This window comes from Vicugna pacos, chromosome 3, assembly GCF_048564905.1.
Source record: "Vicugna pacos chromosome 3, VicPac4, whole genome shotgun sequence".
In the NCBI taxonomy this organism is placed as follows: domain Eukaryota; kingdom Metazoa; phylum Chordata; class Mammalia; order Artiodactyla; family Camelidae; genus Vicugna; species Vicugna pacos.
Genome location: NC_132989.1, coordinates 110,010,409 through 110,036,283, shown reverse-complemented (window position 1 = coordinate 110,036,283; position 25,875 = coordinate 110,010,409). Strand labels below are relative to the sequence as shown.

The following is a 25,875-nucleotide window of genomic DNA, read 5'->3' as shown; positions in this document are numbered from 1 at the left end:
ACTCTGGTGAATGACAGATATAAGATTCTTCCTTAGGAACAGAACCAGGACAAGCAAGAGACAGGCTATGGCAGCGAGAAAGAGGCAGAGAAGAGAAAAAGAGTCTGAAACACTTTGATGATGTCTCTGGTAGTGTCTGGAGGACAGAGGCCAGTGATCCTTCCATTGCCGCAATAACCAGAAGCGCCGGATGTCTTTATCTCCTCCTCTGACCCACCGTCCTCAGGTAGATGCGTAACAGAGAGGGCGTTAGCCTACGCACTTTCTGATTACCTTTACCCCCGTGCCGCTGCCTCCCGGGATGCAGCTGTGGCCCAAGGGAACACAGGTGGCAGGAAAATCAAAAATGAAAAATGTGCTCTTTTGATCTCTGGTATTTTATTTCACTAATAATCTTTCAGGGTCACAGTCCTTCTGAAAAATTGATTATTGCTAAACCTTGCTGTGCTTCTTGTGTATAAAAATTCTCTCCTCATCTGTTGTCCATTTGCGTCAGTGTTCTATAAATACACTAATTGGTGCCACTTTTAATTGTCACTGCCATCTCTCTCTCTCCTTTTTTGACAAGCTTGTATGAAACTCTCTTATGATGGAACAAAATAAAACTACCCAGTCATAGGGGTCTATTTTGGCAAAACAGGAGTGTAACAGGAAGAAAATTTGTAGTCTTTTTGTGGTGAGCAAAGGGCTGTTAAACTCATCAGTGATAAGTTTGCATGAAAAATTTGGAATACAATTCTTTCCTAGATGTAGATTGAAAAAAACAAAACAAAACCCTGAAGGAAACCACTGAAATAAGGCAGGTACAACAGAAATATCAGAACATTGCACCGTGGGAAATGGGCTGAAACCAATTTCAACTTCATTTGAACATTCATCAGGTCATACTTATTTTAGATGACTTTGGCTTTAGTGGCGTTTCAGAAACCGCATTCCATGTGTGCTCCTTTCTGCCTTGAAAAGCGGTAGCCATTTAACAGTGGAAACCGAACGAGCGTATGTGTCAATTTCAAGCATCTTTTCAACGTGATAGAAATTGGGATTAACCAGTTGCACGGTAGAGTATGTTCTTACTAACTCCCGTCTACAAGACACTTAAGGACGCAGTAGCTAATCATTTTAAAGGTCTGTTACTCTGTGCTCTAAAGCTTATAAAACCAGTGTTTTGGAATTTGTCAACGGACTAAAATTTAGGGTATAATGAGGCCCTTTTTTTCCAGATGAACTTAGATGGATGCCATCCCCGACCAGTTGACTGGAGTATCAGCCAGCGTTCGACCAGAGAAACAGAATGAGTGATTGTAGGAGCCGGCAAGTCTGGCGTCACTACGACAGGCTTTAGGATGAACTGTCTGGAAACTCTTGGGGGAACTAATGTTGCAACCTGCAGGTGAAATTTCTTCTCCCACCAAGATACCTCAGTTTGGCACTTATGGTCTTCAGTGATTTGGAGAAGGCCCCTCACATTGAGGGTAAACTCCTTTCTTTCAAGTTAATTGACTATAGACGTTAATCACATCTACAGAATACTCTGTCCTAGCCCAGTGTTTGAATGGCTGGCTACTGTATCCTTGCCACGTTGACACATAAAACCAACCATCACAACTGGTCATGCAAAACTCTCCTCTGTTTGAAAAGAATTAACTTGAAGTGACATGCAGTGTCTTCATTATAAGCAACATATACAAGCCTGGCTTGCATGGATTGCTTTTTGACCCCTCAATGGGGTCCTTCTTGTGGTGTGTGAAGAAACTGTTCTGTCCTGCTCTCACAGTTCCTGATACTTTGTTAGGGGACAAGTAGTCAGGACACTAGACAATCAGGCAAAATTTTCTTATTTTTCGTGAAAGGTGTGCAGAATGAAGATCCACACTCTCAGTCAACCATCTCCTTGCCTCTTTTTGCTTCTGGAGAATGGGGCAGAGGGAAAGGCCTCTGAGAATTTGTAATCAGTGTTCAGTTCTGAAGGATGCTTAATTCAAAAGATAAGTAAAATGAATACAATTTCTGTAAACATGGATTCTTTAGGGATGGAGAATGTTTCCTTTTAGGACAAAATGTGTACTTGGCCAATCTATATTCGTTCATAGAAACTTTGTGGCTTCATATTTTTAATAACTGGAGTAATGTTTCTCATGGCTCATATAGCTTCTTTAGTTTGTTCAGTAATTTTATACTTGCAAGTTCTGCTGGGTGGTACAAAATGCGTGTTATGAGAAAAAATGTAACACTTTCTAATAAGAAAGAAAATGACTTTGAACTTAGGTCTCTATTCTATTCCTTGGTCACTGACAATTGACCCGGCAAATTGAAATACAAAGGGGAATAATTACCTAACATATTGGTTAAGTGTGATCTGTCATGGGATTGTAGAAATTGTCCTCCCACCAAAAGCTCTTCTGATCCTCTTATTTCTTGGCTGGCCTGGTTTCATCAAACGTAACTTTAAAATTCAAGTTCTGTTGATAGGAATGTGTTAAACACATACTAAGATGCTTTGGTGTTCCCTGAGAATGACAGATATTTCTTGTAAAGCTTTCACTTTTTATTTTATAAGACCTCCAAATTCTATTACTATACATGAAGAGGGTAGGGAAGTTTACATATTTTGATTTTTATTCTCACAATATAATTATCTCAAGAGAATTCTAAGGGAAAAAAAAGCCAAACAGCTTGACAGTATTATTTATTGCCTGAATAAAAAGCAACATTGTCCACATTTTGTGCAAATGGGAGGCGACTCCAGGTGTCCCAGTGCACAGCCCGCGAGCCGACGAGAGCAGGACCCACAGGAGAGCTGTCCGGGGGCAGTGAGGGCGGTCAGGCTGGTGGACCAGGGCATCCTTTCAACTTGTGGTGGTGAAACTCAGGGGTTGGAACCTGCTGCATGGAAAGGAAAATTTTCCTCCCAGCCCTTTTCATCTTGATTGAGGTTAAAATATAAATGGGAGTGTTTGTGTTAGAGCCTCTTGCAACCATTTTCTTGGAGACTAACACTTAAGTGCTTTTTTAAAACATTATTTGAAATTGAAAATGCAGACTGTGGGCTTCACTGGTTTGTCCATGGGTGGTCTTCAGAGGCTGGGCCAAGACTGGGTGTTAGATGTTTGCCTATACGGGGCGAGTGAGGTGCGGGTAGACCTGGGCATAGTACTTCTGAGAAATCTTGAAAAGAACCCATGTGATTTTTCGGCTTTCACCTTCCTTTAGCCCCAGAACATTTGGCCCCTCAGTATCCCAGCAAGGCCACTCTTCAAAGAGTCACAGAGCTAGGGGCCCTCGTTCAGCAAAGACAGACTTATTCTCGCCTCTGAACACTGCTCAATAAACAGTTTTGCTGAGATGCTAAGCCAACAAGAGCAGTTCCTTCTTTATATGTGAGAAACGGGCAATCACTGGGTTTAGGTAGAGAAGTCTCATTTCTATTACAGTAGTGCTCAAAGTCTTTGATTATGAAAGCTACACTTTACACTGTGACTTAGAACACAGCTGCATTTGTGCGTACGCACGTGCGCGCGCACACACACACATACACACAAAACTTTAACAGAAATTTCGCAGACCAGTTCCCAACCTTGTTACCCATGATTGGTTCTGATATTTTCTATCCAATCTTATCCATCCTATCCTGTCCTGTCCACTCCATTCCCTCACATCCAACCCATCCTATCCTAACCTCCCCATTCTTTCTTATCCTATCCTATCCATCCCACCCCATCCCATCCCATCCCATCCCATCCCATCCCATCCCATGCCATCCCATCCCATGCCATCTCATTCTATCCTACCCAATCTATATCCAAAAAGCTAGTCATGAGTCATTAAATTGATCTGATGACACTTTAACGCCAGGTGAAAAACACTTGATCTACTCCTAGAAAATAAAATCAGCGGTGATACAGCTTCCTGCTCGTTGAAAGAAGCTCTTCTGTATCGAAAAGTCTGTGGCCCACAGATACACTGATTTCTGCCCAGCCCTCCTCCTCCCCAGGAAGAGAAGGGGAAAGAGGATAAAAGGTAGAGCTGTGCTCTTTCAGTGAGGCACAGATACACACAGGGATGTGTGTACTCTTTATTTTTTACCATTCTTAGTTCCCAAACTTGACTTTCCTTTCCCTGAAGGGATGAGAAAAAAGAAAATCAGTGTCTGTTGCAACTGGACAGGGCACGGACTGGTGCTGGGAATGGGGACTCTTTTTTCAACTCTCACACCTCATCCAAACTGGGAGTAAACAGAAGGTATTGCCAGGCAGGGCTCTGAGTAGACTGATTGGTGATCTGCATTCATGTCTTGATGTGGTATGAGTTTGCTCTCGGTGGTCAATTCTGGTAGACATTCTGAAAGCCCCCAGAAGAGAAATTAATTGCCTACTATTCCTGTGATGTTAATGGTGCTCCCTTGGGCTTTCAAAAGCAACTTTCAAAGGGGAATGTGATTTAGTCCGTAGTTATGTTTATGTTTCGGTTTTCCAGTGTCTGGGGTTCTTTATTAAAGGCTGTCAACCTAGGGTTTTAACTGCAAAGATTTAGCGCCATGTTTTTAAGAAAAAGAAAGTCTAGTTTGGGGTTAATGAAAGTTAAAAATCTTTGGGTCTCCTGGTAGGTCTCCTGTACAGACACTTGTTTTGCCACCGTCTCCTGCCCGGGTACGCCAGGGCTTTGCAGACCAGCTGGGCCAGAGGGAAAACAAAATAAACATTACCAACGGTGACTGTCAGCCTCCTTTTTTTTTTTTTTCCTACCAGACAAACCTCTTTTTTTTCCCCTTTAAAATTTTGTCTGCATTTGACATTTTGAATCACCCCAGAAAGTAGGATATTGTTTTTATTGAAGACACTGACTGGGTGAGCATCTCCTACCAACTTGTCTGGAAAAAGCACCAGACGTCCCCTTCTCATTTGCCTCTGGCCGAGGTTAATACTGCTCCTCCCGGACTCCCAGGGTTGAGACTCTGAGGACTGCAGCTCGTGTGGCCCCAGCGTGGAGACGTTCCAGTGTGGAGGCAAGCACCTAAGCATGATGGAGCCCGCGTGTTACAGATGGGCCTGACATCTGGTCTAGGGGGACTGTTCACCTGCAGTGGGCCTGCCTAGACTTCAGAGCTCAGAAGAAGGGAAATGTTCTAACCATGAACATATTTGTCACATACTGAGCGGAAGTACAGAGATTCTTGGTGGAGGCAGTGGTTGAAGTATTAGAAGCAGACTCGTCATAACAAAAATATTTTGTCACTGTTGCTTTGCCTAATGGACAGGTGGGTCCACACTGGGATATGATGCAGAGGCTGAGTCTCTGTCTTTATATCTCAAACAGTCACCATCTACTTTCTCGTTCTCCCAAGAGTCAGCTCCAACTCTTACCTTTCGTTTTCCTATATATTCAGTGTCTTCTTTGAAAATGCTAGTTCTTCTCCCTACAGCATGCAAGCATGCTCAGAATCTCCCCCATTTTGGAAAACAAAATCCTCCCTTGATCATTCTCCTCTTCCTCTAACCAGAGGTTTCGTCTTCCTCTGTCCAGGTGTACGCTTCTCTGGGTGTCTGCATCTCCGGCACTGGCGGGCACCAGGATCATCTAGAGAGCGTGTTAAAGCATCCATGACTGGGCTTCCTCCTCAGAGTTTCCGACTCAGTGGGCTTGGGGTAGGGTCCAAGATATGCATTTTGAGAGCTGAGGGCCCAGGATGAGACTCATCTCTCCGAAGAACACTCTACATTTGCTGGCTGCACTCAGTCTTTTTTTTTCATTCGCTAAGCAACCTGCTGCACCGTGGACTCTGCCACACCACCACCGACATCTATGTGTTGAATTCAGGGGACACTTTGTGTCCTGTCTTACTTGAGCCCTCTGTGACACTGGTCACCCAACCGCATCCCTCTCTTTCCTCATTTGGCTTCCATGACATCACTCTCTCCCCAGTCATTTCCTTCCTATCCACTCGTTCTTTCTAAGCTGCCTTTTCAGGAAGCTTTTCCACCCGCGGTGTGTTTCAGTCTTCCTCGGAGGGCTGTCCTCGCCTGCTGTATTCTCCCTGAGATGCCTCAGCCAGCCCTGGAGCTTTGACAGCATGCCAGTAACCCCATCAACTCCTCCACCACCGGCCTCCCTTCTAGCTCCGCATCTGTACATCCAGGCTCTTGATGTTCAACGTGTTCTGAAACAGGCTTATGATCTTTACCTGAGGTCTTCTCCTCTTGTTTTTCTTATCTCCTCAACTGACACCAGTTTTTCCTGAGCCAGAAATCTGTGTGCCATTCTCAGTTTTTTCTCCCTCAGCCTTAATCCTGACATCCAAATCATCATCAAGGTATCTCTTACATCCTGCCTTCTTTCATTTCCCATTGGTAATGGTTCACTATATATGCATAAATTACTGAAACAGCCTTTCAAGTGTTGACTCCATTTCCAGGCTGGGAGGAATATAGGGGCAGCTCATGGGATCAAAGAAACAAAGGTAAGGATATTAGCTTTCTGGTGTCTCTAGGAGCTTTTTAAATACTGGGCATATACGGGTCACTCAAATAGTGGGGACATTTTGCTATAACATAAATTCTGCTCTTACCACTGGATGCACCAGCATTTTATACAGTGAATCACACATCTGGAGCAAATACAGCATTGCTGTTCATTTCTGGAAACCTATAATTTTTCTTTAGTACAGTGTATGCAAACATCTGCACTGTCTGGCTGTTGCTAGCTTCCACCCCCCCCCCCACAAATGACCACTGCTGAGAGGGAAGGGGCTCAAGAGGCCCTCTCCTAATTTGGATTCAGTGCTAGGAAAGGACTTTAAATACAGCAGTGCAGGTGGTAGGTGTTCCAAGCTCCATTTCACAAATGACACTGGGGCTCTGGGAAGGTAACAGAGTTAAAAGGCAGTGGAGCTAAAGATGCAAACTGGGTCTACAACCAAGCGTGTTGTAGGACATGAGAAACATCTAGCTCTTTCTGGGTAGAACCTGCAGTGTATAGATTCGTCCTTTCTTTTTCTTTTAATGGAGATACTGGGGATCGAACCCAGGACCTTGTGCATGCATCCTTTTTTTTTTAAATTGAAGTATAGTTGATTTACAGTGTTGTATTAGTTTCAGCTGTACAGCAAAGTGATTCAGTTATACATATATATGTATATAAATTCTTTTTAAGGTTCTTTCCCATTATAGATTATTACACAATATTGAATATAGTTCTCTGTGATGTACAGTAGGTCCTTGTTGTTTATTTCAAGTGTGTATATGTTAATCCCAAACTCCTAATTTATCCTTTCCTCACTTTCCCCTTTGGTAACCATAGATTGTTTTCTAGGTCTGTGAGTCTGTTTCTGGTTTATAGATTAGGTTCATCCTTTTGTTGAACTGCTGTAATTTTAATAAACGCAAAACCACTATAATAAAGCACAAGTAAGAAAAGGACTAAACCAAATATAACCTGGTGGTCCTTTTCCATACACGACTTTGTGCTTTGTGTGTTGGTGTAGGAAAACTTGAAACTTTTTATTTGGAAATAATTATAGATTCTCAGGAACTTGCAAAAATAGTACAGAGATTCTGGGCACCCTTCATCCAGTTTCCCCCAGTGGTTACATCTTACACAACTATCGTGTGATACCAAAGCCAGCAAACTGACATTGGTACAATGCGTGTGTGTGTGTTTTTGCCTTTTGTCATATGTGTATATTCATATAAACACCGCTGCAATAAAGATACAGAATTATTCCATCTCCACAAAGATGGCCCTCGTGCTTCCTTTATAATTACCTCGCCCCTCCCACACCATTTTTAACCCTTGGCAGCCACTAATCTGTTCTCCATCTTTATAAACTTGTCATATTGAGAATGAGCTCGAGGGGAAAGCTGGGCTCCCGCTTGGCCTTAGCTGATGGAAGAAAGGGCGGGGCCATGTCTTTTCCGTGGTGTTGGCTGGGGTAAGGCTGTTATTGTCGAAACTTTCTGTCTTGCTAGGTTATCCCTTTCCTGGTCCTTCAAACAGAGGGAGCAACTTTTTCTTTTTGGTCTGTTCCCCCTGTGGTTTCTGCATTGCTGGCCTCTCCAGGCCCCTGCCTGGGATTTGTGAGGCAAAAGGAAAGCCGGGGGCACTTGGCATAGTGTTACCCCGGGGGCCCCGGGTCTCTGTAGGATGTCCTTTGCTCTCCACTTTCTGGGCTCTACTGCCGTTTGTTTTACACACAATGTGCAGGGTTTTCAGCTGTATTTCAACTTCCTTCCTTAAGACAAGCTGTGGTTGTGCATTCTTAGGAATGCTCCCTTAACATGTGCAAAGGACCAGTGGGTGCTAAAATGCACGACCTCTGCTCTGGGCTTCAGACCTTCGTAAGCATCTACCCTGGGTGTCCTACAGGCACGTAAACTCAGCAGGTGGCCCTCAAATTCTTCTGTTTTCACTATCTCGACTAGTGATACTACCAGCGACTCAGTCATCTGAGGCCAAAATTTGGAAGTCAGTTTAGACCCCTTCTTCACACATGTGATCATTCATCACGTCTGACTGATTCTACTTCTTAAATATCTTCTGAACTTAACATCTGCTGCCCATTCCCTCGTCTTTATCTGAGACTTCACCATCACTTGCCTGGACCATTGCTGCTGGAACCGTGTACCGTAGCTCTTTGCCTCCAAAGTTTGCTCTCGCTGAGCCATCCCCTCACTGTTCTGAAATGCGTCTTTCTAAAATGAGCATTTGGTTCTTACTTCCCCTTCAAGTCCTTCTCCTGGTTACCCAAGCCCAGTTAGCCAAGGGCTCTTGTGATTAGGTCTTAATCTCCAGCCTCAGTCGTAGTCGTGCCCCTGTGGAACGTTCCGTCATTTGTACCACTTGTCCCTCCTCGTACCTGCCAAGCTGTTTCACGTCTCTATACTTTCTCCTGGGCCGTTGCACACATGTTTTCTTCTCTTGAGAATGTCCCCACTTCCTCTTTCTTCTCTTGTCTATCGATCTGATCTGGAAAATTGAGCAGATGAATCACTTTATTTGTGAAGCTTTCCTCGATGCTTAATTCTATAATCGTACTTAGTACAAGGTATTGCAGTTATTTTAGTTGACACATCTGCCTCTCCTAGAGATGATACATGCCTTTCTGAGACCAGATCTTATCAGATAGCAGCATAATGGAACGCTTCAAAACAGGGATGCTGGAGTCTTGAGTTTAACTCCAGACTTCTATGAATTAGTGCTGTGATCTCAGGTAAGTTACTTTACCTCTTTGTTAAGAGGTTTGTCCTCTGTGAAAATTCGTCGAATATGAAATGGGGATTATTGTGAAGACTGGCCAAGATAACCTAAATTGCACAGCATAGTGCCTGGCACAAAATAAGCTCTCAGAAGCTGTTAGTTATTATGATTGTTTTTACTGTGATTTACTGGACTATCCTCCTCATTGCTGAATACTTGGGTTGCTTCCATCTTTTTTCCTCTTTTTGCTATCATAGCTAATACTGCTAGGAAATGTAAATAAATAACAAGAGATGACTAGAATTGGGATTATTTCTATGTCTTTATATCTGAAGTCGATGAAATCGACATAATTTTCCATCTATGTTTGAAATAGTTGTTGAAAAAGTCTCCGTATTACTTGTGATCTTTTTCGTATCATACAGCTCTTTGGGTCTCCCGAAACTGATGAAATATTTCTAACCTACAAGCCTTTGGAAGAGAAAGCTGAAGAGAAAGCACGTAACGGGTGAGTCTGTACCTGAGTGCTGGGTAAGGTGACAGCCCCGTAACTTTGTTTCCCTTTGCCTTGTTCTGCTCTTAGATGGGTGTACTTGAGGTTTTGAAGAACCTTTGTTTCTGCTGTACCTTCTTTCCTCTACCCCATATAGCCTGGTTTGTAAACACAGATAGAGTGAGAAGCACCATTTCTCCTAAGAAATGGGCCAAGGGAAAGCCGATTTGAGAAGCTGGGACTCTACTTTTGGCATCAAAGTGATTCTGGCTTTAACCTCTCTGTTAGTCCATTCAGGCTGCTCCAGCGGAATGCCATAGACTGAGTGGCTTAAACAACATTTATTTCTCATGTTCTGGAAGCCGAGAAGTTCAAGATCAAGGTGCTGGCCAGTTTGGTTCCTGGTGAGAGCTCTGTTTCTGCTTCACAGGTGGCTGCCTTCTTGCTGTGTTCTCACACGGTAGAGAGACCATCTCTCTTCATGTCTCTTCTTATAAGCGCACGACTTCCATTCATGACCTAGTTACCTTCCAAAGGCCCCACCTCTGTTCATCTTCACTTTGGGGATTAGGTGTCAACATCTGAATTTTGAAGGGACACAAAGACTCAGTCCAAGCAACCTCCTTCAGGATATGGAGGGGAGGGTGGGGGTCTTCTGAGAAGATCATCTGAAGTGGAAATGTGGCCTCCAGAGACAACTGCATTTTTGAAGGTGATGCCAGCTGATTTCAGCTCATCCTACAAAAGCACGATATGTTTACAATAGGAGTTTGAAAGGATCTACCAAAAAGACATGCTATATTGCTGCCCTGATGGTACTAATTAGCAGACCCAAAGCTTTCTCATTGTTTCCTGTTCTTATTAGTGAATCATCCCCTAAGGTTTTATTGTGCTTAACCAAAATCTGTTCTATTATGACTTAGTGGTTTTATGTCATGTTAGAGTGGAATGGGATGAGGATAAAGATGAATGATTCTCAGCTTTGGTAGTTCCCTTAATACACTCTTTCTAGATAGTATAAAGAGAATTCTTAGAGTGTAGTTCTGTTTTTTTCCAAGGTAACTAAGCTCAGACTCATTTCATCCATCTGCAAAATTTCAATTTTAGAACTGTGTAATGATCCATGACTCTCTCCTCTGTAGTCTACCATTTGGTCCTGGGCAGCATTTGGGATCTCTTCTTTTCCAGGTCAGGATTGCAAATAAGTTCCACAGACTCAAAATCAGTGTGAAGAGGCATTTTCCAACTGTATGCTCCATCATGGGTAGATTATCTTTCTTTTTCTATGAATGATACCGGGAAAAGTTCCAGCTGTTTCCCCAGACCAAAGACCCTGAGATGAGGGCATTCATCTAGTGTTTAGGGACAATGAGAGGAGAGGTAATACACCTGGGGGCAGATACGGAAGGTCTAGATAAAAGCAGTCAAGGTGGATAGTGTAAAAGTTTAAATCACCAAAATCCAAAATGTGGGATTTTTTAATATCATTTACATGTGTGTTGTGCTTTTACTTCTTATTAATTCTTAATTACAGATTAGCTCAGCTATTGGAAATCCAAAATATTTATTCACTTTTGTTTTTGGCAACAGTTAACGAAGCGGATTGTATCGACTCAGCCTATTGGATTATATAATGAATAACACAGTATGGACTGTAATATTCATTATATAATATTTATAACTGTGGTATTTGTTATGAAATATTTATCACCTCACTTAAAAACACGGGAAATGATTTCTGATGAGTTCATGTTTGGATTATATGCTCATGCTTTCCAAAATTCCATACCTTAGAATGAGGAGAAATGAATCAAAATCCACTGCTTTAAATAACATGAGTTAGGTGCTTATTTATTTCTGTAAAACCTCTCAGTACTTTGAGCAGATTTCATAGCTTTATGAGAGAGTGACTTTCTATGCTAAACTGCTGTGGCCAAGGCACATTTCCCAGACTCCTTTGCAGTCACATACGGTCATGTGACTGAGTTCTAGTCCATGGACTGTGAGTGGAGGTGAAGGGTGCCATTTCCAAGCCTAAGCCCTAAAATCCCCAAGCTCCTTCCTTTTCAAAGGCAACCTTGTCACAGACATAGAAAACAAACTTATGGTTTCCAGGGGAGTGGGAAGGGATAAACTGGGAGTTTGAGATTTGCAGATACTAACTACTATATATAAAAGCGGTAAACAACAAATTTCTTCTGTGTAGCACAGGAAACTATATTCAATATCTTGTAGTAACCTATAATGAAAAAGAATATGAAAACAAATGTATGTATGTATATGTATAACTGAAACATTATGCTGTACACCAGAAATTGACACAATGTTGTAAACTGACTATACTTCAAAAAAAACAAAACAAACAAACAAACAAACATAAAACCCAAAGGCAATGTTGGAGGGAAAATGTGGAAGACAGTGGAATCAGAAGAGAGAAGAAGCATAGATCATTGAATAATTTCTTGAAGGAGAATCTTGATCAGAAACATCCATTTCAGAATTTTCATGAGCAGAAATAAAGCTCAGCTATGCTAATCTGCTGAGGTTTGGGGGTTATCAGCTGGCAATCCCTCAACCAATACGATTGCCCTAGGTTTTCCACTCAGATTTAGTTCTCCTTTTTCAGTTTTTAGGATGACATTGTTGTTAAGACTGTGAGCTGTGGAATCACATAGACCTAGGATGGAATCCTCTTACTGGCTATGCAGATATTGTAATTTTCAGAACTTCAATTTCCTCATTAAATTGGGGATGTAATCCTTACTATTTGGGATTATTGTGAGGATTAAATAGAAAGTATTTTGCACAGTGCCTGGCATATCATAAATTATTTTTATATTTTTATTTTATTTTTATCTTTTTCACATTCATGGAAAAAATTGTTCTAATTAGTGAGTTTTAAACACTTTCTCTGTGATTTCTAGATTATTTATGGTCCTGTAACATGCTGCGCAGTTCCATCCACATGGTTATATTCTTTGTCTTCTCTCTGCCTAAACATTCCTGTCTTTACCTGGAAAAAAATTCTCATCCTTCAAGGTCTAGCTCAATAATTACCTGCTGTGTTATATTTTACTTTTCAAAATTGGCTGCAGCAGTATTTCCGATCCTGCAAGCTCTTTTAGAACTTCACCATTTCTCCCTCAAGTGGTGGACAATATTTTGTGACCATGTCAATAAATAGAATGTGGCAAAGTTGAAGTGTGACTTCTGAGGCAGGTCATAGGTCATATGGCTCCCGCTGACTCTCTCTCTTTTTTTTTTTTGAGTAAAGGTAGATTTATTTAGAGAGATACATATTGCATAGAGTATAAGGCAAGAGAAAGGCAAGGAAAGAGGTGTGGGGATTGGGTGCTCAGGTTAGAGTAAAAGTAGGTACACACACCACAGAGTGCGGGCCGTCTCCAAAGGGGAGAGAGCGAAAAGGGCCGACTCTCTTTGAAGGAAACTCACCCTTGAAACTCAGCCACCACGCTCTAAGGGAGCCCAGGTAGCGTGGAAATGCTACACATAGATGTGTATTCTAGCCATCCCCAGGTAAGGTCCCAGGCAAGGATCAGCATCAGTCTCCAAAGATGTGAATCAACAAACTTCCGAGAAGGCCCAGCTGACACTGAGTGGAGCAAAGACGAGCTGTCCCCACTGAGTCCTGATCAAACTGCAGACTCAGGAGCAAAATAAATGTCATTATTGTTTTAAATGACTACATTTTGGCGTAGTTTGTTAAACAACAATAAATAGCAGAAACACCTCCTCTAGAAAGCCATCCTTACAACCTCTTGGTTTTTCCCTTGGCCCTGAATTAGTAGCTTTTTTTCTGTGTTCTCTTAGCATTTTATTTACTTCACTAACACTTAACAATTTGTTAAAGTTTATAAAATTTTTGAGGGCAAAGGTCAATGTTTGCTCTTTTTTTTTTTTTTTTTGGTTACTTGTAGCGTCTAATGCCGTACCTAGTACAGTGCAGGTGCTGAGCAGACGTTTTTAAAATGATGGTTGAGTTTACATTACTTTTCTTTGTCAGAGCTACTATGCTCCATCTAGAAATTTCCACACTATATTAACTTCTGGGGTGAAATGCATCTGGATCATAAGCAAGTTGCATTAAACTCAAGGATGGTGATGACTATCCTGGAGGTTTTCATGAGAGTGGATGGAAAAAAAAAAAACCCAACAGAATGACATGAGAGAATGTCTAGCTGTTATTAAGCAATATTTGCTGTTTTTTCTGGGACTCTGTATAGCAATTTAACATGTGATCGTTGCTGCCAGGGGTTTAAACGTCATGGAACCCTTGATGACTCTTACCAGAATATCTTTTGTAAGCTCTTGTGACTTTCAGTGATGCTCTCTTTAACTAGATGACAGAAATGTGCCACAAAGTACCTCGACATGCTTAGAAGGCATAAGTCTCAATTTCCATATCTGTTTTCCACATCCTATCATTAGCAGCATTGGTACAAGGAAGCATATCTAGTTCAAAAGCTTCAAGTGTGCTTATTTCTCATAAATGGAAGGAATATTCAGCTAAAAGTCTACAGACCTGATTTTTCATCCTTGTTCTGCATATGGCTGAGTGTGTGATCCTTAGGAAAATCCTTTTCTTTTCTTCAGGTTTCCATTTCCTCATTTATGAGATGAGGTGAAGATTGATGCTTTCCAGGGACACGTCCAAGTCTAGCTCTAACCATTCTATGAACAAAATGATAGCACAACATTTTTTTTCAGATATACAGATGGAAACTCAACGTGCTTGGAACTTCCTGACCCATAAACAAAACTGAGGATGGAGGGAGCGTTAGGATTTTGAAATGATGACTACCTTCTCAGTGGCTGCACAAAACTAGCCTGTTCATCAGCTCTTCTTTTCATGGGTTGGAACAACACATTTTAACCCCTAAGGCATGCTTATGGAGAGGTACTGCGCTGAAGAGGAAATCACAACAGTGCTTTCGGGGGCGAGTCTTTGATCTGCCATATCAGATTCCTGTCACCGTGTACATTCACTGTGCTGTAAGATTAAAGAAGCTTCTGTGACCCCTTTAGAGCTAAATCCACCTGAGGTTTGTCTTTAAGAGAGACTGTGCAGAGGTTAAAAAATCACCCTAGGGTTGCATTTTGAGACAATAAGAATACTCAGCAATATGATATAGATAAAAAGTGGCTAGCAGGATTACATTTCTTTTTCCTGGCATGTTCTTTGAAGGTAGTGTACAATAAGGCAGAATGGAACTTGTCTCTCTATGACATTTTCCAATTTTTCTGGATGGTCAATAAAAGATAACATCACCACTATCATTTCTTTTCACCTGATCTGGGAGATTTTTCTTTCTTTCTTTCTTTATTTCTTTTTTTTATTACAGATGAGAGATATTTATTTTGTTAAGTAATTGATTATAACATTTTATTTTTATATTCATCACAATTTTGTATATTTTTATAACAGATGAAATATTTATATTTTACTTATAAGTACTTTATAATTCATATAATTACTTTTTGAATAATATATTTTCTTTTATATTTTCTTACTGTTTCTGGTGTATCAGAAACATACTGATTTTATCTGTGCTTTTTAAACTGAAAATAAATATATAATTTTCAGTTTTAATAAGCACTTTACTTTCTTTTTTATTTTACTTATTTTTTTACTTTTTAAAATTTTTTAAATTTTTTTCATTGAGTTACAGTCATTTTACAATGTTGTGTCAAATTCCAGTGTAGAGCACAATTTTTCAGTTATACACAAACATACATATATTCATTGTCATTGTTTTTTCACTGTGAGCTACCACAAGATCTTGTATATATTTCCCTGTGCTATACAGTATAATCTTATTTAACTATTCTGCATATGCCTGTCAGTATTTACAAATTTTGAACTCCCAGTCTGTCCCTTCCTACCCCCTTCCCCGTTGGAAGTTTGTATTCTATGTCTATGATTCTGTTTCTGTTTTGTATTTATGTTCTTCTTTTTTTTTTTTTTTAGAGTCCATTTATGAGCAGTTTCATATGGTATTTTTCTTTCCTTTACTGGCTTACTTCACTTAGAATGACGTTCTCCAGGGACATCCATGTTGCCGCAAATGGCATTATGTTGTTGTTTTTTATGGCTGAATAGTATTCCATTGTAGAAATATACCACATCTTTATCCAGTCATGTGTTGATGGACATTTAGGCTGTTTCCATGTCTTGGCTGTTGTAAATAGTGCTGCTTTGAACACTGGGGTGCATGTATCTTTTTGAATTAGAGTTCCCTCCAGATGTATGCCCAGGAGTGGGACTGGTGGATCAGATGTTAAGTCTATTTTTAGTTTTTAGAAGAACCTCCATACTGTAACAGCTGCACCAGATTGCACTCCCACCAACAGTGTAGGAGGGTTCCCTTTTCTCCACTCCCTCTCCAGCATTTATCATTCATGGACTTTTGAATGATGGCCATCCTGACTGGTGTGAGGTGATACCTCATTGTAGTTTTGACTTGTATTTCTCTGATAATTAGTGATATTGAGCATTTTTTTCATGTGCCTATTGATCATTTGTATTTCTTCCTTGGAGAATTGCTTGCTTAAGTTTTTTGCCCATTTTTGGATGGGTTTGTTTGTTTTTTTCTTATTAAGTCATATGAGCTGCTTATATATTCTGGAGATCAAGCCTTTGTCAGTTTCATCATTTGCAAAAACTTTCTCCCATTCCGTAGGTGGTTGTTTTGTTTTATTTATGGTTTCCTTTGCTGTGCAGAAGCTTATAAGTTTCATTAGGTCCCATTTGTTTATTCTTGCTTTTATTTCTATTGCTTGGGTAGACTGCCCTAGGAGAACATTTTTGAGATGTATGTGAGATAATGTTTTGCCTATATTTTCCTCTAGGAGGTTTATTATATCTTGTCTTATGTTTAAGTCTTTGATCCATTTTGAGTTTATCTTTGTGTATGGTGTAAGGGAGTGTCCTAGCTTCATTGATTTATATGCTGCTGTCCAGTTTTTCCAACACTATTTGCTGAAGAGACTGTCTTTATTCCATTATATATTCTTGCCTCCTTTGTCAAAGATTAGTTGACTGAAAGTTTGTGAGTTCATTTCTGGGCTCTCTGTTCTGTTCCATTGGTCCATATGTCTGTTTTTTACCAATACCACATTGTTTTGATTACTTTCTTTTTTATTGAAGTATAGTCAGTTTACAATGTTGTGTCAATTTCTGGTGTACAGAATAATGTTTCAGTCATACATAGACATACATATATTTGTTTTCATATTATTTTTCATTATAGGCTACTACAAGATATTGAATATAGTTCCCTGTGCTACAGTAGACACTTATTATTTATCTATTTTATATGTAGTAGTTAGTATCTGCAAATCTCAAACTTCCAATTTATCCCCTTCCTGCCTCCTTTTCCCCCAGGTAACCAAAAGTTCATTTTTTATGGCTATGAATATGTCTCTGTTTTGTAAATAAGCTCATTTGTGTCATTTTTTAAGATCCCACATATGGTATTTTTCTTTCTCTTTCTGGCTTACTTCACTTAGAATAGTGATCTCCAGGTCCATCCATGTTGCTGTAAATGGTATTATTTTATTCTTTTTTATGACTGAGTAGCATTCCATTGCATAAATATACCACAACTTCTTTATCAGTCACTTGTTGATGACGATTTAGGTTGTTTCTATGTCTTGGTTATTGTAAATAGTGCTGCAATGAACATTAGAGTGCATGTATCTTTTCAAATTAGAGTTCCCTCCAATATATATGCCCAGGAGTGGGATTGCTGGATTATATGTTAAGTCTTTTTAGTTTTTTAAAGAAGGAAATTTTTCTTTTTGTTATTTTTAATGCTTTACCCTAAAATATAAAAGTGTTTCCAGCTCTTGCATTCTGCAATTCCTAATAATAGGAAATGAACTGACAATCTGTATACATGCCTCATAATAACAGGAAACTGATTAAATACATGGTAGATTGCATGGTATCTATTTTTGCAACATGAGACCATTTCAGGTTTCATGTTAAACCTTCAGAATTGGCTCATCTTTGCCCCATTTCTATTTCCTCATTGCTCCTGCGCTCATATATGTTTATGGAACATTTTGTGTATTTTAGCAGCAACAAGGATTAAAATAGTTCAGGCTCCAAGAACAAAACTGAAATGATGTTTTCCAGGGTGCAGAACAGCTACCTAGCATGACAACAGCGAGCACAGTGGGTTTTCTGTGATGGGCGTCGGGCCAGGCTTGTTCTGCCACTTCTTCCTACTTTATGATCTTGTTAAGATTGACCTCTGCTTAGCGTGTGGTATTTTTTCAACTAAAATAAAATTCATAACTGGGCTCATTTTCATGAGTGACTATAAAAGTTTTACTTTCAACCCTACCCGTTAACAGGGAAACAGCCCTGCCTTCTCTACGCTTGGAACAAACAAAATAGAAACAACAAACAGAACAACTACTAGAAATCTTGGACTAACTAAAAGAAAAGGTATTGAGTTTAGTCTTAAATGGTGTGAAAGTCTCAAACAGTCCTCAGATATAGTGTTTAATTTATTTTAAATATGCTGTGTTTTTCTAAAACCAGTCTCCCTCTTCCTCGCCCCCTCTACCACCTCTCTGGGAGGTCTTTTATAATGAGAACTTTCTGAGACAGAATTGTCATTGTATTCGTTTCAGGCATGGGTTATTTCTGGGACAATGGCAGATTAATTGACAGGAGGCTGGGCAAGTCTTTATTATTTAGTTTTGTTGTCCTTAAATACTGGGTAATTTTTTGATTAAATTTGTCTATCGGATACAGTAGATTTGATCAACATTGTGCAAGGGTACAGTAATGCAATCTTTCTTATAGTACTGTATTTGATTTGAATGGATTATTTAATCAATAAAGATCAGTTTGGTCCTCAGAGATCCACAAGCAATTCCCATTGTGTGTGTGTGTGTGTGTGCGTGTAAGAGAGAGAGAGAAAGAGAAGAAAGAAGGCTTGGGGAGAGAGGCAGTTTAGACCCTTGGATCCAGTTATATCTAAAACCATACATGCCTCCAAGCTTTTTAGTTTCAGCAGCCGTTGCATTCCTTTTTTATCTGAACCAGTTTGAATTGGGTTTCTGTCATATGTTACTACCATGAGAAAAGAAATGAATAGAAGTTTTTTAAAAACAATTGCATTTAGAGGGCTGAAGACAAATAAGAGTGTAGGTAATAAAAGCCTGCGGAGGCAGGAAATTCAAGGCGAGGGAGGAGACTAACAAAAAGCAGGAGAAGGTAACAGTGTCCTGTCGTCACGCATCAGGGAGCAAGGGCTCTGCCCAGAAGCTTGACTTGGGGTCCAGGAAAAACTCTGAGGGAGCATTCTTGGCAGCAGAGGGGCGGAGAGGAAGGTCCATGGCCAGGAGCTGGGGAAAGAGTGGGCAGTTTCCTTTTTCCATAAAAGGGACTTATAGTCACTTGGGCTGGAAACCTTGGAATCAAATCTTCCACCTCCCTTGCCGCAGCCCACACATCCAAACAGTCATCTCATTCTGTAAATCTCCCTCCCCAGTGACTCTCAGACTCCTGCCTTCCTTTCTATTCCCACTGCCAATGGCTTGGTTCAGGTGCCCAGTATACCTTCCGGGAACCTGTAAGGACCTCTGCGCAGCTCCCGTGCCCACGGGTGTTCACCTCTGTCATCTGTGTTTTATTCTGCTGCCAGGTTATTTAGTCCTAAGTCTCGGTTCTGATTATAAAATAGCCACACAGGGTGAGGGGGCCTTGGACTAGAAACCCACAGCCAGCTCTGACTTGCTGCGGGATCTTGGGAAAGATTTGCAGTAATCTCGCTAGGTCTGAGGATCTAATCTTTGAAGTGAGGGGTTGGATCAAGCTCTCTGACATTCATTGCCTCCGTACTGTCTGTCAAAAAAAAAAAAATCCTAGCCCTATTCTAACTCTTTCAGCCCTAACTCCTTTAACATACACACACCTTAGCCACAGTGAAATACTTATTGTCCCTTGATGCCTCCACCCCTCAGCTTGTACCTTCCTACCTCTGTTCATTTCACCTGCAATCCTTTGTCTGTTCATAGGGCATCCTATCCAGCCTCTGAGCCCAAGTTCAAATGCTGTCTATGAACGTTCTTGGACTCCCAGCTGAGAGCCATCTTACTCCATCTTCTCTGCAGGATGCTTTGCTATGTCCTATTGTCATCTGAGCATGCACCTTGCTTCCCACCAAGTTATTCACAACTTGAGGATCGAAACATGGCAGTATTCATCCTTGTAGCCATCAAGGCATCCAGCACAGTAGTTAGTTCTCAGTAAATGTGAAATCACATCCTTTATTCTTGTGTGGCCAACTCAGGCATCTTGCAGAGCTCCTCCAGATCACTCTGATGTGTAGGTCTGCTGAATAGGGTTAGGTAATAATAATAGAAGTGCCTTTGCCATTTGTAGCAATGTGAATGGACCTGGAAATTGTCATTCTAAGTGAGGTAAGCCAGAAAGAGAAAGAAAAATACCATATGATATCACTCATATGTGGAATCTTAAAAAAAGAAAAGGACACAAATGAACTTATTTACAAGACAGAGACAGACTCACAGACATAGAAAACAAACTTATGGTTACCATGATAAACAGGGGATGGGGAGGGATAAGTTGGGAGTTTGGGATTTGCAGATACATACTACTGTATATAAAATAGATAAACAACGAAGTCCTACTGTGTAGCACAGGGAACTATATTCAATACCTTGTAATAATCTATAATGAAAAATAATATGAAAAGGAATATATATATGTACAACTGAATCACTATGCTATACACCACAAATTAACACAATGGAAATCAACACAACATTGTAAATCAACTATACTTCAATTTCAAAAAATTAAAAAAGAAGAAGAAATTGTGGGTGTCCTCTAGGAACCACAGCCAGCCTCCAGGAGCGGAAGGTGGCTTCCAACCAACAGTGGGCATGAAGCTGGGGCCCTTAGTCCTACTTCTGCAAGGAAATCAATTCTGTCCATGACCTGAGAGAACCTGGAAATGGACTTTTTCCCTCCAGTCCAACCTCCAGATGAGATGTAGCTTTGCTGATCCTTTGAGGAGAAGGAGAAGGAGGAAAAGGAGTAGACCTTGGGCAGAGGATCCAGCTAACTCACTTCTGGATTCCTAGTCCATAGAAACAGAAGTTAAAAATACATATTTAAGCTACTAAAAACGGGAGGGCCTTTGAACTTCTTGGTAAGTCTCACTTGGAGCAAGCACTGATCTCATTCCAACCCACGCCAGGTAGGGGTTAGCCATGTGGAGTGTTGGGTGAAAGTTTCATTGAGAATCCTATAGCTTCACATTGAGGCCAGTCTCGCCAACACTCTCCTTGTTGTTTGCAAGATAAGGATGAGCATGTTCTGGGCAGAAAAGAGTGGTCTCTGTCTGGTACATCTCCTGATGATGGAGTGAAAGGTGGAAAGGCTAGTCTGGAAGAATAAAGAAGAAATAAAGGGAAGGAAGAAAATCCCAGGGGAAAATAACGAACAGTGTAGACCGAGACCATGACAATGGTCCCAACATCCTTTTTATAGCAAGATTACCATCTCCAGATCTGTCAACTTGTTGACATGTTGTGGCGAGACTGAGGCTTGACCAAGCCAGTGCCCATGCCAGTAGCTAGAATTATGTGGCTCTCTCGGAACTTACACAATGAACTTTGAGACCTTCCTCCGGAATGCCGGTTTTCCTCCAGGGCTGAGGGGAAACGGGCAGCTGTACTTGGGTGAACCTTTGCTCCCTCCTTATTGGCTTCCTCTCTCCACCCACAGCAACTGAAATCATTAAAATCCTGTATAATTAAAATTTCATCCAAGTTACACCAGTTATGTCTGCTGGCCGCAGTGAAGTGTATAAATATCTTAGAAAGACATAAAGACAGAGGCTGCTTCCTGCCCGCGGTTTCCCCTCACACAGGATGCTGTCTGCTATCCTGTCTGCTATGGACAGCCCGATGAAGCCTGAGCTCCCTGCTCCCACCAGCCTGCTCTCACAGGACCTGGGTTCCACAGGTTTATTTACAGGGATAGGGTCTAAAGGCCCCACGTTGTCAGATTTGGGAGTTTGCTCTTTCGGATCTCCCTCTTAATCTCTTTCCCTCCCCTCTTCTCTCTCTCCATTGAGATTGTGATCTCTTGCTTTTGCATATGTTTACATTAAAATGGCTAAATAAATGCCTCATCCACTCATTTAACTAGAAAACTGGAGTTTATCTCCCTGCCTCCCCATCCTCTACGCCAACATCAGATTAATTTGTCTGAAACAAATTTGCATTGTTATTTCGTGGCTCAAAACCTCACAGTGGTTTTGCATTACCGACAGGATGATGTTGGAAGTCTATGTAAGTTCATTCACTGAATGATGAATTCTGAGCAAGTATCTCATGCCAGGCACTGTCAGGGCTCTCTTGTCATAGATTCTCCAGCAGCTGCAGGAGGCAGTGAAAAGATGATCCTGCAGCTCAGTCACTAGCATGGGCTCCTGAAGACCTGGTGTTGTGGGCAGTCTGTGCATCTCTGAGTCACGGAATACCTTACCTAGTGTGGGTATCATTGAATTGATGATGGCTTTGCTGTCACGTCACCTTCACTGAGATGCTTGTGGCAGGTCTGAGATCAGCCTGTGTCTTGATTTGAGTTCCCACATAATTGACTTTGAGACAGGGATTTGAGTGCAAGCAGCTTATCTGGGAGATGGTCCCAGGCAAGTGAGACAAGAAGGGGAGAAGCCCCCAAAGATGGCATCAAGTCAGTAACCTTTAGGCAAGTGGAGCTCAACTCCCCTTGGGAAGTCCTGGAGGCAGTGCAGAACAGACCTCAGACTCATCCCAGTCGAGGCTTGGGAAGCCGGACATCATCCGACATGTGTCCCCAGAGGTCTCTGTGGAGAGCGGTTCCGGGGTCCTGAAAGCGATTGTATGTCTTGCTCACCTGCACGTGCCTGGGGTTGCTGGCGTTGCTCTAGACAGCCCTCTGCATGGAGAGGCGAGGGTTGTGGGTTATAGCAGGGGATTGATGGATTCACTACAGCCTGTAAGACCCCTGGTTCCTGCCTAAAGTGCGCCTTGTGTGGTTCATTCTCATTATTTGCGGTGATGTTCTATAAAGTCACCATGGACACCAAAGGATCCGATACTGAGCCATTACTCATAGAGGAAACAGATAGGTAGCTATGAGCTGTCAGTCAGCAGACCAACACATAACCCCGTTTTATGTGTTTCTGTTTAAAGACAGCTTATTTCTATACACTGTGCATGACCGCTGGGCTCAAGGCCAACAGCACTTTGATTCGTGTTGATGAATCTTGTCGAACACGTCTTCCTCATTAAGGCTCATCCCAGCCTTCTTGCTCTGGGACACTGGACGCTAGACAGCACTCTGCTTGGGGGCCATTTTAAACAATGAAATCACCAATGATAAGTAGAAAAATGACACTAAATAGACGGCGAAAAGGACACCTGTTTACAGTGCGAGAGCTGAAACAGGAAGGCAGAGCACAGCCTTCTTCGACCTCACTCGGAACGTGGACATCACGGGAATCAGGTTTTTTGCTGTTCTGTACGTGTCCGTGGGTGATTGCGAAAGTGCCTCAAGTTGCACTGATTGCAGGCTGACAAAATTTTTTAAGTAGACGAATTCGCAAAAGCAGAATCAGTGAATAATGAGGACAAACTGTATTTCACTGTAGGATAAATATGGTAAACACCGACCATAAGGCTTAGTGGGGTTTAGTAAATTGTATCCCATAAAATGTGGCCTGGTATTATTGTGAGACTCAAGAGGGTGACTAGAGTAGGCCTGTGCAACTAATCGGAAGCCTGTTAAATAGTTATCAGTTATCATTTAAAAACACCAGGAGCTTATGCTCCTTAATAAAAAAAATACTTTTGGATCGGAACAATTTGTCTCTGGCTAATTTGGATTTTGTTGGGGATACCAGTATCTTTCTTTGTACTGACACAGAGAAGTCAGTAGCTGAATTAGATGAATAGGCATAGAATTATTGAACTAAGCATCTTTCAGGTCACCTTCCATGCGTGTTGTACATGAAGGAAGGGTTTTAGAAATATGAACTTGTTTGTAAAATAAGAAAGGGAAGCAAGAGGTATTAATTTGTAGAAATAAGAGAAGAAATAAGAAAATTTATATCTGTAGGACTATATTATACATAAATTTTTATACATGTTATATAAAATATATACTAGACAAGTATATTTTAAATGCAAGCTAAACCAGTTAGGGCTGATGCAGTATTTGCTGGAAGCAATGGAAAGTATTGAGCAAAAGGAACTAGATTTTGTGGCTGATCTTGGACGTTGCTGAATGGCATATAGTAGGGTACAGTTGGATAAAAAATTAGAGAAATGAAAGTGCTCAAAATGTGTCCACTTTCTTTGGAAGGATTTTAGTTGTTTTTGTCTACCACCTCTCTGGGTTTAATTATAGTCAGTGCTTGGTTATGGCATGGGAGAAAAATGAAGAATTATTTCTGGATGGATTTTGAGGATAACATGATGATGCGTGGTAATAAACATCACCTGTGAGTTTCTGTTCATTAAATCCCACTAAGGTACAGTCTTTTACAGTGTTTCAAAATGAATGCTTGCATTCACTCATTCACTCACTCATTCATCGGTCTATACTGAATCTTCACTCGCTGGACAGCCTTCTGGGTGTTGGAGATACAGCAGTGAACTAAACCTAACTACTTCCCTCATGAAACTTACTCAGTAGTGGGGAGAGATGGACACTGAATAAATGCATATGCAAAGCAGAATTTCAGATGCTGGTAAGAGCAAGGGAGAAACACGGAGCAGGGAAGGGAGAAGGGGCTCCTTTTGCGTGCTACTTCAAGTATTTGTGATCCTCCCTTTGACTCCAGATGCTCCTGCCAAGACCAGTCCCAGCAGACTTTGGCCAGCTCTGTGCGGCTCTGGGGCTTCCCTACGCTGAGCCTGGGATACTCCATGGAAACCAGCTCTATATTCAGACATGCATAACCCCAAAGTGCAGGCAGGAGGGGGTCAATCAATGCTTCTCGTTTTTGTCCCCTGGAGCTTTAGTTCTGATATGTATTTCCTAAGCTTTCCTCAAAGGCACCGAGAAGGATCAGTCATCTCAGCGAGACAGCAGCTGGGTTGCACATCCTTGATGGCCCTTCCCTCATTGCCTCTTTCACTCACCTGGTCCTGCCCTTCTGCTCCCTGGGATTGAATTCTCAAATAACTCCCTGCATGTAAGCCTTTGTTCAGGCTCTGCTTTGGGGGATCCCATGGTAGATGGAGAATGCAGCGGTTGGAATGGTGTTGTAAGTACAAATGGGGTTTCCAGGGAAGGCATCGCTAAGAAGGCGTTTTTGAGAAAAGACCTGAAGAAGGGAGGTAGGAATCATGCAGGTAACTGGGGGGACAGCGTTCCAGATTCTGGGGATGACAGCAAGGACAGGAATGGGCAAGAGAGAGTGAGGAGTAAAAGGAGATGCAGCCAGAGGGATGACAGAGACCCAGATTCCATCCCATGGCACCATTGTTAGGATCTGGGTTTCAACCCAAGTGAGATAACCAATTTATTCTCAGAAATTCTGCCTGCTTTGCCCCTTTCATATTTTATTTTTAATTTTATGTTTGTATGATACACTTGGATCCTCATTTTCTGGGCAGGTACATTGAATCTTTTAAAAGTGAGCTTCACTTGGTGAAAGCTGCATATTCCTATTCTCAGCTTTCTTGTGTTGCTACCGAAGTGGTGACTTCTTTGAGGACAGCGCTGCAGGTGTTATTGTACTGGATCCATGCATGTTGAACCTAGAGTGTCATTCCTAACTCCATCTAGTGAGCAGATACTTACTGAGTGCTGCTCTGTGCATGACCCTGTGAGACAGTAGGAAGATGTTTAAGACTCTAAGGAGCTGAGAATGTGATAATGCCTGATGGCATCTGAATCAGCCGGTGATCCTGAAAGTCTGCTAATTAAATATGCCATGTTCATTTTTTTCCCTTGTACATCATTTTCTTTAATTTTGCTTCTTTTCCCCTCCCCCCTTTTGCTTTTATGGGAAGAACTTCTATACATGAAACCATATTCCTACTTATTTCAAATGTCATAAATCCTATTGCTGTTTTCAACTGTCTTACATTTCTTCTCTAATTTATCCCTACTGACTAGAGATGTA

At 41.3% G+C, this 25,875-nt stretch overlaps 1 long non-coding RNA gene across 1 annotated transcript; it reads right to left on the bottom strand.

Annotated features, from left to right (window-relative positions):
- Positions 1 to 13,237: 13,237 nt before the first annotated feature.
- On the bottom strand, positions 13,238 to 22,756 carry LOC140689993 (uncharacterized). The gene is made up of 3 exons (XR_012065150.1): positions 22,635 to 22,756; positions 14,226 to 14,374; positions 13,238 to 13,340 (listed from the first exon to the last, which is right to left on the bottom strand). It is a non-coding gene; the product is annotated as an uncharacterized lncRNA (long non-coding RNA).
- Positions 22,757 to 25,875: the final 3,119 nt, after the last annotated feature.